This window comes from Apiospora phragmitis (assembly GCF_038363925.1).
Source record: "Apiospora phragmitis strain CBS 135458 chromosome Unknown utg000011l:1.0-3236445.0:1.0-3240683.0, whole genome shotgun sequence".
Classification (NCBI taxonomy): domain Eukaryota; kingdom Fungi; phylum Ascomycota; class Sordariomycetes; order Amphisphaeriales; family Apiosporaceae; genus Apiospora; species Apiospora phragmitis.
The window spans coordinates 80480-90835 of NW_027117411.1; positions in this window are offsets into that span (position 1 = coordinate 80480).

Genomic DNA, 10356 nt, shown 5'->3' on the forward strand with positions numbered 1-10356 from the left:
CTTATATTCGCTTAGTATACGAGATATTTAAAATACCTTTTATAAATATTAAATATATGTATATTAAAGACCTTTTATAAATATTAAATATACGTATATAAAGACCTTTTAATTATATTTCGTATAATTCGAGTACGTATTTTTAAAAAGAGTTTTAAAATTATATATAAATAATAAGAATTACTTATAAATAAATACTTATGGAAGCTTATTAAATAATAAGTAAAGTCGAATAAATATACGTTCTATTACGTAAAGCTTTTAATATCCTATAGAAAGATCTCGGTTACTAAACGAATATCGAAACAATACTCTAGATAGCTATTAAAGCTCTAAAAGATACGGCTGGCCCCGACGGCTTAATACCTACCCTGCTCGTATTTAAAATATACCCTCGTATTAACGGGAACTTATTAACGTTACCGGAGATCTAGGCACGAGGAAAAGCTATATAGAAAGTAATAAAGATACTCTGGAAAATATATATAAATATCGATATTTACCGAGCTTTAAATACCCGGAACGGACCGGCTATTTATAATATTTTAATACTCCCGCTCCGAAATATAGTTTTAATTTAACGAAAAAAGGAAAAATAAACCGGACTATATAAAATAATAGTTATCGAAAACCGTATAATCCGGGTAAATACCCTAAACGGCTCAAAAACCTTTCGAGTAATTTAAATTAAACCATACTACCGGAAATAGGCCGAAGAACCGCACGACGAGCCGGATATATAACTAGATCCGGAATAGCCGGTAAATATTTTAAATACCGAACCGATAGCCGAGGAAATTACGGTAGTTCCCGTACGACGTAGCCGGGAACGACCTAGAAAATATCTACTCCGGAATATTCTAACCGCCGTATTCCTTACTTAAAAGGAATAGAATAATTACGATTTAGTAATTAAGCTTCGATAAAACGGCGTTATTACCTCGTCCGGATATCTATTTTAAGAGTTCGACGCGGAGAAGATTAATAATCTCGCCGTACGAGGAGTTTTCGAATTTATTCGATTCGACCCGGGTAAGTATATTAGCCGGAGAATTTTTAAAATACGGCTCGTACGAGAAATTAAGGGCAAAACTATAAAGCTATACGAGAAATTTAAGCTCGTAATATAAAACTACGGAGATATAGAAAAGAAGCCTATTTTAATTCAATTATCGATAATTTAGAAAATAAGTTAAAAACATCTTTTAACTTTCGAACCGACCTTAATTTAAAACTTTAATATATAAAGCGAGCTACGCGATATTATATAAACGTATATTTATTTATACGATAAATTAAACCGACTAGTTTACGTACGCTTATTAATAAAATTAAAGATTTAATATCTCGAAGGGACGCTATTTTAAATCGTATTACCCTTATACGAATTAATAAAATCGAGACTTTATTAGTTTAAAACGTACTATAATTACTATATATAAAATTTAAAAATAATAATTTTAATATATAACGCTTATTTATTATCTATTATAGCCCCTTTCTTTAAAAAAGAGGAAGAAAAGTTAATAAAGGAATAATTCCGTATAAAGTTAAAGAGTATTTTAAACCGAAAATACGTTAATCGAGTTTAATGAAAATAAGATTTAATTAAAATCTTACGATACCCTTTTTAAATAAAAAAGATAAGCTAATTAATTAAAACTTGTCGACTTAAAAACTATTAATAAAAACTAGTAAAATATTTCTTAACGTATAAAAAGAGTATATCTAGCTTTTATTTATTAATTAAAAGTAGCGTACGACTTATTTATCGCCGCTTAAATATAAACTTTAAAAAATAAACATATTAAAAGCTTAAATATATAAATTAATTAATAATTTTAAAATCCGATACGCGGCTTAAATATATCTTATTAAATCTTTATCGTATAAAGATATATATTTTTATTAACGGTTCTTTCGCGAATAATAAAGACCTGACTTCTTAGCATAGATAACTAGTTATATTAAGCTAAGTGCTTAGTTAAACGTGGGACTGGTTCGAGATTTAAGGTAATATTATTTATTAAAGCTCGACGAAATATAAAAGAACTGCTTAAAGCGTATTAATTAATAAACTATACGGTATAATTTCTAATACTAATAGCGGTATTATACTTAATACCACGTTTAATAAAAGTATACAGAGCTTCGGATTTTAAGAGGTAACGTACCCCATAAGCGAGCTGCGTATATAAGCGAGCTACGTATTTTCTATTATTAAGCTTTATAAGTTATAAATTAATTTTATTATAACGTATTTAATATATTAAAATTGATCGGAATCCTCATCTCTAGATACTTTTATATTATTTTAATAAATACGCGTATTATACCCGGGCTTTCCGTAGATTCTATAGCGTTATAAGCGTGTCTTAAACGTCCTCGTACAATTACTCTTTTAACGCGATTCGTTTTATAATTATTTATTAATATTCTTTTAAAACTATAAGTCTTTTTTAGTTTATATATAAAATAATTTTTTATTTTATAGCCGTTTCTTTTTTATACGGCGGCGCCGGCTAAGTATTTTATTTACTTTTCGAAGTGTCGCGTTTTTACTTTTTAAAAAAGTAACTTAATATATAACTTACGTTATAACCTTAACGATTTAATTAAAGCTAATTAAAATAAACGTTAAAAAGTTATTTTAATACCGTACGATACGGTTTTAAACGTATTTAATTTAAAATTAAACCTTAATTAAATTATTTAAAGTTTTTAATTCTTAAAGGATAAATAAGTTAAAAAACGTCCCTAAAAATATTAAAATATATAGCTTTATATTTAATTATGAAATAATATATTCCGGATTGTACGAAACGATTCCTATTTTTTAAAAGCTTTTTTATATATTCGAAACCGTAAAAATCGCCTGGAACGCTTTTAAAAACGCTAATAGGAAATCTTCCTTAAAAATATAAGTAATATACGCCCGTATAAAACCTTTAATTTCTTTCTTATACGCCTTTTTTAATATATAAAAATAATTAATATCAAGAGGTTAAAGATTATTCGATAAAAGAAAATATAAAGTATAATAATCGAGTTCTTTTTATAATAGAGCTCGAAAGTTATTAAGTAGTAGCTTTTATAGCCGTTTAAAACTAAAAGGCGATAATAACCTTTCGTACGAGACCTAATATATTAATTAAAGTATCGAATCTAGTTCTCGCCTCTTTTATTTATAGTTTAGCTATTTTTAATAACTACGATCACCTAGTCCTTCGGTAATAGGCTATTTTTATATTAAAAAAAGAGGTACGTTTTCCCGGTAAAAATAATATACGAAAGGATAGCGTAACCGTTTAATCCGACGCCTTAAATAATTATAACCTTTTCCCGGTTCCCTTACTATATTACCTTAGGCCTTCCGTATTAATCGGAGGTGGTTACGATTATTTCGAACGAGATTTAGTTTATAAAAAACCCGGTCTCGTCGAAATTATATATATCCTCTTTTTATATCTTATATTTATTAATTATATTTTATATAAAAATAAATTACGCGCGATACGCGTTAAAGTCTTTATAAAAGACTTTTTAATAATTAATTCTTCGATTAAAACGCGTCCGGATGTCTAGTTATCGTTATATAAAATTAAAGGCTTAATTAACGCCGACACGTCTCGCGTCGTGTAAACTAAATAATTAATTCGTTATATCTTTTACACTATTTAGCCGAGAAAAAAAACGATCGCGTATTTAAATTAATAATATATCGAATAATTAATTCCTTTTTAAAATTAGAAAGTTTTCGAAAGTTTATAGAGATTTCGAATCGTGATTAAATTCCGCGTCGTCAACTACGTAACATTAACTCTAAAACATGATATATCGCTATAGCTTCTCGTATATATAATTTCGGGTTATTTTAAAACGCTTAAAGCGTTAAATTAAACCATTTTTCTTTATTTTTTAATTCTATATTTATTAAAGAAGAAAAGTTAATATAAAATTAATTATAAGAAAATTAATTAAAAGTACGTAGCTCGCTTATATGCGTAGCTCGCTTATAGGGTACGTTATTAATAATTCTTTATATAGATTCGAAATTATTTTACGAATATTTAATTAAATTAAGAAAGATAAACGAGAAAAGATTAATAATCGATATTATATTACTCTGAGAATCGTACGAAAAAAGAGAGATCTCGAAAATCTATTAAGTCGACGGCCGAGATAACCTTATAGAAGCCTTTACTAAGAAATCTCTAAATAAAGCCCTTGAATAGCTGGTATTAATTAATAGGTTAACCGTACGCGTAGAAGCGTATATCGAGAGACTAAACTCGTACGGCGAGTAAGAAAAGTGGATAAGAAATAAAAGAGAGGAAAGAGAGATATCTTCTTTTTTAACGGGGTATAACGTATCTCGGTATACGACGGCGTACTTATTATTATTACTTTTAAACGATTAAAATAATTAATTAAAAAGATTTATTATTTAATAAAATTAATATTAAAAAGGTATAATGTTATTTATATAGCTTAAATAAGTACCGAATACCGGATTAATATAACTCATTCGTACGAGACCTTTACGAAAAGAAGACTCGTCTTAAAAAGGAGAGCTAGCTAAGTCTATCGTTAAAATAAAAACTGCTAATATTAAAATAATAAGAACTAAGGTTTTTTATACTATTTCAAAAAAGTGTTACGTACCTGCGCGTATAAACCCCTTATAGCTCGTATTAAGGATAGATATAAATAAATAAAATATAATAGTATAACCTCGATTAAGCCCGGAACCTTTATACGTACAAACAGCTTATTTAATAGTTTATATAATAAATAATAAATATAAAGTATAATAATCGAGTTTTTTTTATAATAAAGCTCGAAAATTATTAAGTAATAGTTTTCGTAGTTATTTAAAATTAATAGGTAATAAATACTCTTTTTATAAAATTTTATATACTTATTAAAATATCGAATTTAATCCTCGCTTTTTTTATTCGTAATTTAATCGTTTTTAATAATTACGATTACTTAGTTTTTTAATAATAAATTATTTTCGTATTAAAAAAAAGGGTAGGTTTTCTCGATAAAAATAATATACGAAGGGATAGTGTAATCGTATAATCTAACACTTTAAATAATTATAACTTATTTTTAATTTTTTTATTATATAACTTTAAGTTTTCCTCGTTAATTAAAAGTAATAATAGTTATTACGAACGAGATTTAATTTATAAAAAAGCTAGTCTCGTCGAAATTATAAATATCCTCTTTTTAATAATCGATTTTTCGATTAAAACGCGTCCGGAAGTCTAGCTATCGTTATACGAAGTTCGAAGCCTAGTTAACGCCGACGCGTCCGGCGTCGCGTTAACGGAGTAGTCGATTCGCTATATCTTTTATACCGCTGAATTAAGGAGGAAACGATCACGTTTTTAAATTAATAATATATTAAATAATCGTATCTTTTTCGGAATTAATTAATTTATAATAGTTAGCGGATATTTCACGTTTTAATTAAAAACCGAGCCGTCGGTTATATAAGGTCGCGTAAAAGATATCGTACGTTTTAAAAATAAACGAAAATTTAATTTTAAGTTCTTTTAAATCGCTTAAAGCGCTAGGATTATTTAGCTTTCTTTTTAAATACTAATTATATTATATAATAAAGGAATAAAGGAAAGAAGTAAGTTTATATTAAATTAAAAAGAAGTAGTAAATTCGGTTATTTAATAAATTCGCTTATAAAGTACTTTATTATTATAAATAAAGTTTAATAACTAATAATTAATCTTTAAAAAGTTAATACGCTAGTTATTAAAGTAAAAGGGTGTATTATAAGAGTTAAAAAGTAACGGCTTTATATCATAACGTTAACTTTTAATATTTATAACACCTTTAAGCTAGTTAATAAATTTAAATAATTCATTAAATAATTTTATTAAGTTAAATAATATACTAGGCTAGTAATTAAAGTCGAAGGATGATTTATTAATAGTAAAAATCTATTCATCCGAGTATGTGGTACTAGTAAGGAAGTGCACAAGACTATCTTTAAGACTATAAAGAGGGAGGACCTTGTCATTATGTTAGAGAATGAGGTCGAGGGAGGACTTCTCAGTATTAGTAAGAGATCCATAGGGCCAATATCGTAACGCGTGGTGGTTCAGCTAACTCAGTCAAGGTGTGGTTAAATCAGACGAGGCGACTCAGCCAAAACAACGGCCTGTTGGCAACATGCCAGTCACGACTCGTTGCAAGTGTGCGCGGATCGTCAACTAGTGTATATAGACAGAACCACGGCATCTCTATACCGTCTTTAGTCCTTGATCAATAGGTAGCTCTAATCTACATGCTGCTATACCCCCCTGTGGTCACAACAGCTAATCTATCAGTGTTATAGGTGTAGGATCCATAGTCCGTACTCGTTCGAAGGCATATATACTAGAAGAGGAGTAGAAATATGGGAGAGAAAAGGAGCAGACTAGTCATATATACGTGTAGCCCCTGCCTAAGTATTCCCTCGAACCCAATGGGTCATGAAACCCTATCCTTTGGAACTGACATACTCGTACTCGCAGCCAACACCCTTCATAGTCCGCCGTAATCAGGGGCTAACCACCGGGGCAGTAACATGCGAACAACCTCTTCACTTAAAGAACGAGCTATGCCTCTTCGAGACATATAACTCTTATATTTTAATATAAATAACTTATAAAGTTTTTAATAAAAAACTTAATCCGTAATTTATATTAATTATAACTCTTTACCTTTAAATTATTAAATACGTATTTATAAAGATTTATCGAATTATAGCGCTATATATTTAAAAGTTACGTTTAAAATTAGCTCTTATAAAAAAAACTACGGCTAAAAATGTCTTCCCACGACCTTAGCGAAGAGAGGACACTAGCGTTTATTATATAAGCGTTAAATATAGCTCTTATATTTAGCTTAAACTGCTAGTATAAAAGGAAGGTTAATAAAAAAAACTTTTATATACGAATTAATAAAGGCTAGATACGGCTCCGTATCTTTAAAAAAAAAGGGGTGATATTTTTATATAATCGTATATAATTAAAAAATGTAATATAAATTAAACTATAAAAAAAGAGTTATATAAATAATAAAAAGCTCGGTTTATTATTAATTAAAAGTTTATTTTTATTAATAATTAATTTTTTTAATATTAACGTAGCGTAAAAGTAGTATTAATATATATAAATTATTATTTTAATAAAACATATACCGTATTAAAAATAAGCTTTTATTACGTGGTGGTTAGTACCCCACCTCTATAGATAGATATAAGCCAGCCACTAGGGTGTTACGACCTAACCTAACGACGCAGCTAGTACCCACCCTCGGGACGGAACTAAGATGACTCGAAGCGTTTACGAATTAATAGACGGTTATTAACCCCGCCGGTTAACGCTTATAACCTTATTTACGATAATAAGAGTTTATTATATTAACTATAATAACTAATACCACGACTATAAACGTATACGGCTAATTTAAGATAATACTTAAAGGATGACATAAAATAAATAAGTAAGAATAAACGAGTAGAAATAGTTAATATAAGTTAAATAAATAAAACGAAGTTATGTGCCGATAAAATAAAGAGTTATAAGATCACGACGTTTTTAATAATTCCGGAGTTATAGGATTATGACGCTCTTAGTGATCCTAGAATTATAAGATCACGACGCTCTTAATAATCCGGCGTAAATTAATAAAGAAAGGATTAAATATATAACGATAAACGATTCCTTATATATTTTATATAAATATTCTTTATTTTAATAATTAATTTAAATATTAATTTTAATTTATTAATAAAATAAATAGTTTTAATAAAATTATTATGAATCCTTTTCAATTCATATATTTTAATTAGTTTTATTTTTATAATTATTATATATTATATTAATTAAGGTAAAATTTTATTATATATTTAAATATTTTCTCGTATTATTAATATAAACCCTAATATATTTTATTAAGTTTCTTTTAAAACTTAAATATTGTTCGTTATATTTTAATTATTTTTATTTTTATTTTTATAAATTATTATTTAAACCTTTAAATAATAGCATTTATAAGAACTATATTTACACCTAGATTTAATAATACCCCTCGCTACGAGAAGGCTTTTATTACTATTATAAATACCTCTTAGTAAGACTTTATTATAAAAATAAATAATAACGATAATAATAACGGCCTTATTTAATAAGCGTTAATTAAACGAATTAAAGAATTTAAATAAAAAAACGTTAACTACTAGTATTATTACGCTAAACTCGAAAAGGAGTAGAACGAGCTTTTAATTAAAGACACTTTAAGGTAGATACTAGATATTAACGAGTTACGTAAGGAAGTACGCTTCTTTTATACCGCCGTTAATATTATTTAAACCCTTGTTATTTTTAAAGAACGAATAAAGATTAATACTCTAACGACTTTTAACGAGATAAACGAGAACTTCCGCGGGTTTTCTATTTAAGTTAAAGCTTATTAACGGTTTTATAGAAAAATATTTTAAAATAATACTTAATAAGTTCTTTACGCCGCCTCGTTTTTTAAAAATAAAATATTTATTTAATTTAAACCTTATTTAAACGAACTTATAAAAAATAATTAACAAATTAAACTATACCGTGTAAAGGTATAACGAATTTTTAAAAGTTATAATAGTTTTAAATAAGTTTTTAAATTATTTTTTAAAACCTCAACGAGAAGCGATAAGTAAAAAGAGAATTAGAAACTTTTAAATAAAAGGGATTAGCCGCTTCTTATACCGCCGAATTCTAACGTATTATAGCTCGACTAGACTATATAAAAGCTACGAAGATTATAATATATTACCGAGAATTAAAAAAAGATATTAAAAACGAACTTAGCCGGCTTAATATCCCTAATAATTTATTTTCGTATATAGAGCTTATTATTAAAATCGATACTCGTATATATAAACGCCGCCGCGAGAAGTAAGGCGAGTAATTATGGTAAACCGGTTAGATCTAAATTAATATAGGGCGATTACGGTACTATAATAATATACCGCTAAGGAATAATATAATATATAGTTATTATAGTAGACTTATAGATTTCGACGTTATTAAATATAATAAGTATAATAAAAAATAGTATATTATTTATTATAATTATTAAAAATAAAGATATTACGCTTAAAAATATCGAGCATCGAAAAAAGATTTCCGAAAAGTTTTAAAGGGAATAATATATCAACGCTATTAAGGCAGAAAGCACTCTTATAGCAGCTATTAAAAATAATAACGCTATTATTAAATACGGCAGCCTATCTTAAATAGCTTGCTATAATAATAGGTACACCTTTTACTTAACAAATAAAGAAGGTACCGGATAGTTCCCTAAAGCCTTTAAAAGAAAAGAAAACTATAGCCGGAGCGTTACGATAATACGAAAAGAATAACTCTTTTTATATAATAAAAATAATAATTCGTTAAGCGATATTATAATCCGGTTAAAATAATTAATAAACTACGGGCGTCTAGTTAATATATTAATAAACGAGTTAATAAACGAGATTATTAAATTTAAAAACTTAAAAACCGACGGATATTTAACTATCTTTAATATCCTTTACCTCGACTTAAAATATTTATACTAAGTATTTATTACGGCTAAGTTTAATTAAAGAGTTTACGGTAATTACGTAATAAGAAATAATATTTAAGTTTCTTTTATATATAAAGGGGTACTTCACGTTTTTATAAATCTTATACGTATATAACGCTTATATAGAATACCTCGTAAAGAAACTCGAGTACGGATAATTTCCTTAAAAGATTAATAAGTAACATATTATATAATTATATCCTAATTATATTATCAAGAAAATCCGGATATTAGTCCCTAACGGATAATACGCGTACCTGCTAATATAAGAAGATTTACGGTGGCCACGACGGTACCACTTAAAAAGACGGGATTAAAAGAAGTATTTTAAAAATTAATACTTTAAATATATTTAAGAAAAATTACGAGCTTATAAATATTTAAAGGAAAGCGTTTAATACTCTTAAGACGTATAGGTATGTACCTAATAATAAAAAACCCTTAATATATTAAAGAATTTATAAAACGTTTATAAATTATAACGAACTTAATAAACCTTTAAACTACTTAAAAAACCTAAATCCTAAGTATTAAAAATAATACTTTATACGAGGAAAAGCACGGAAATACTTTCGTTAATATATTAAAAAACGCTTTAGAAAAAATAAAGGGAATAATAGCGATAATATAACAATCGATCGTAAGAAATCATTAATCACTTATAAGAGTAGCGCCTGGGAAATAAACGCCGCTTATTATAAAAAACGATAATAAGCGGATTAAAAT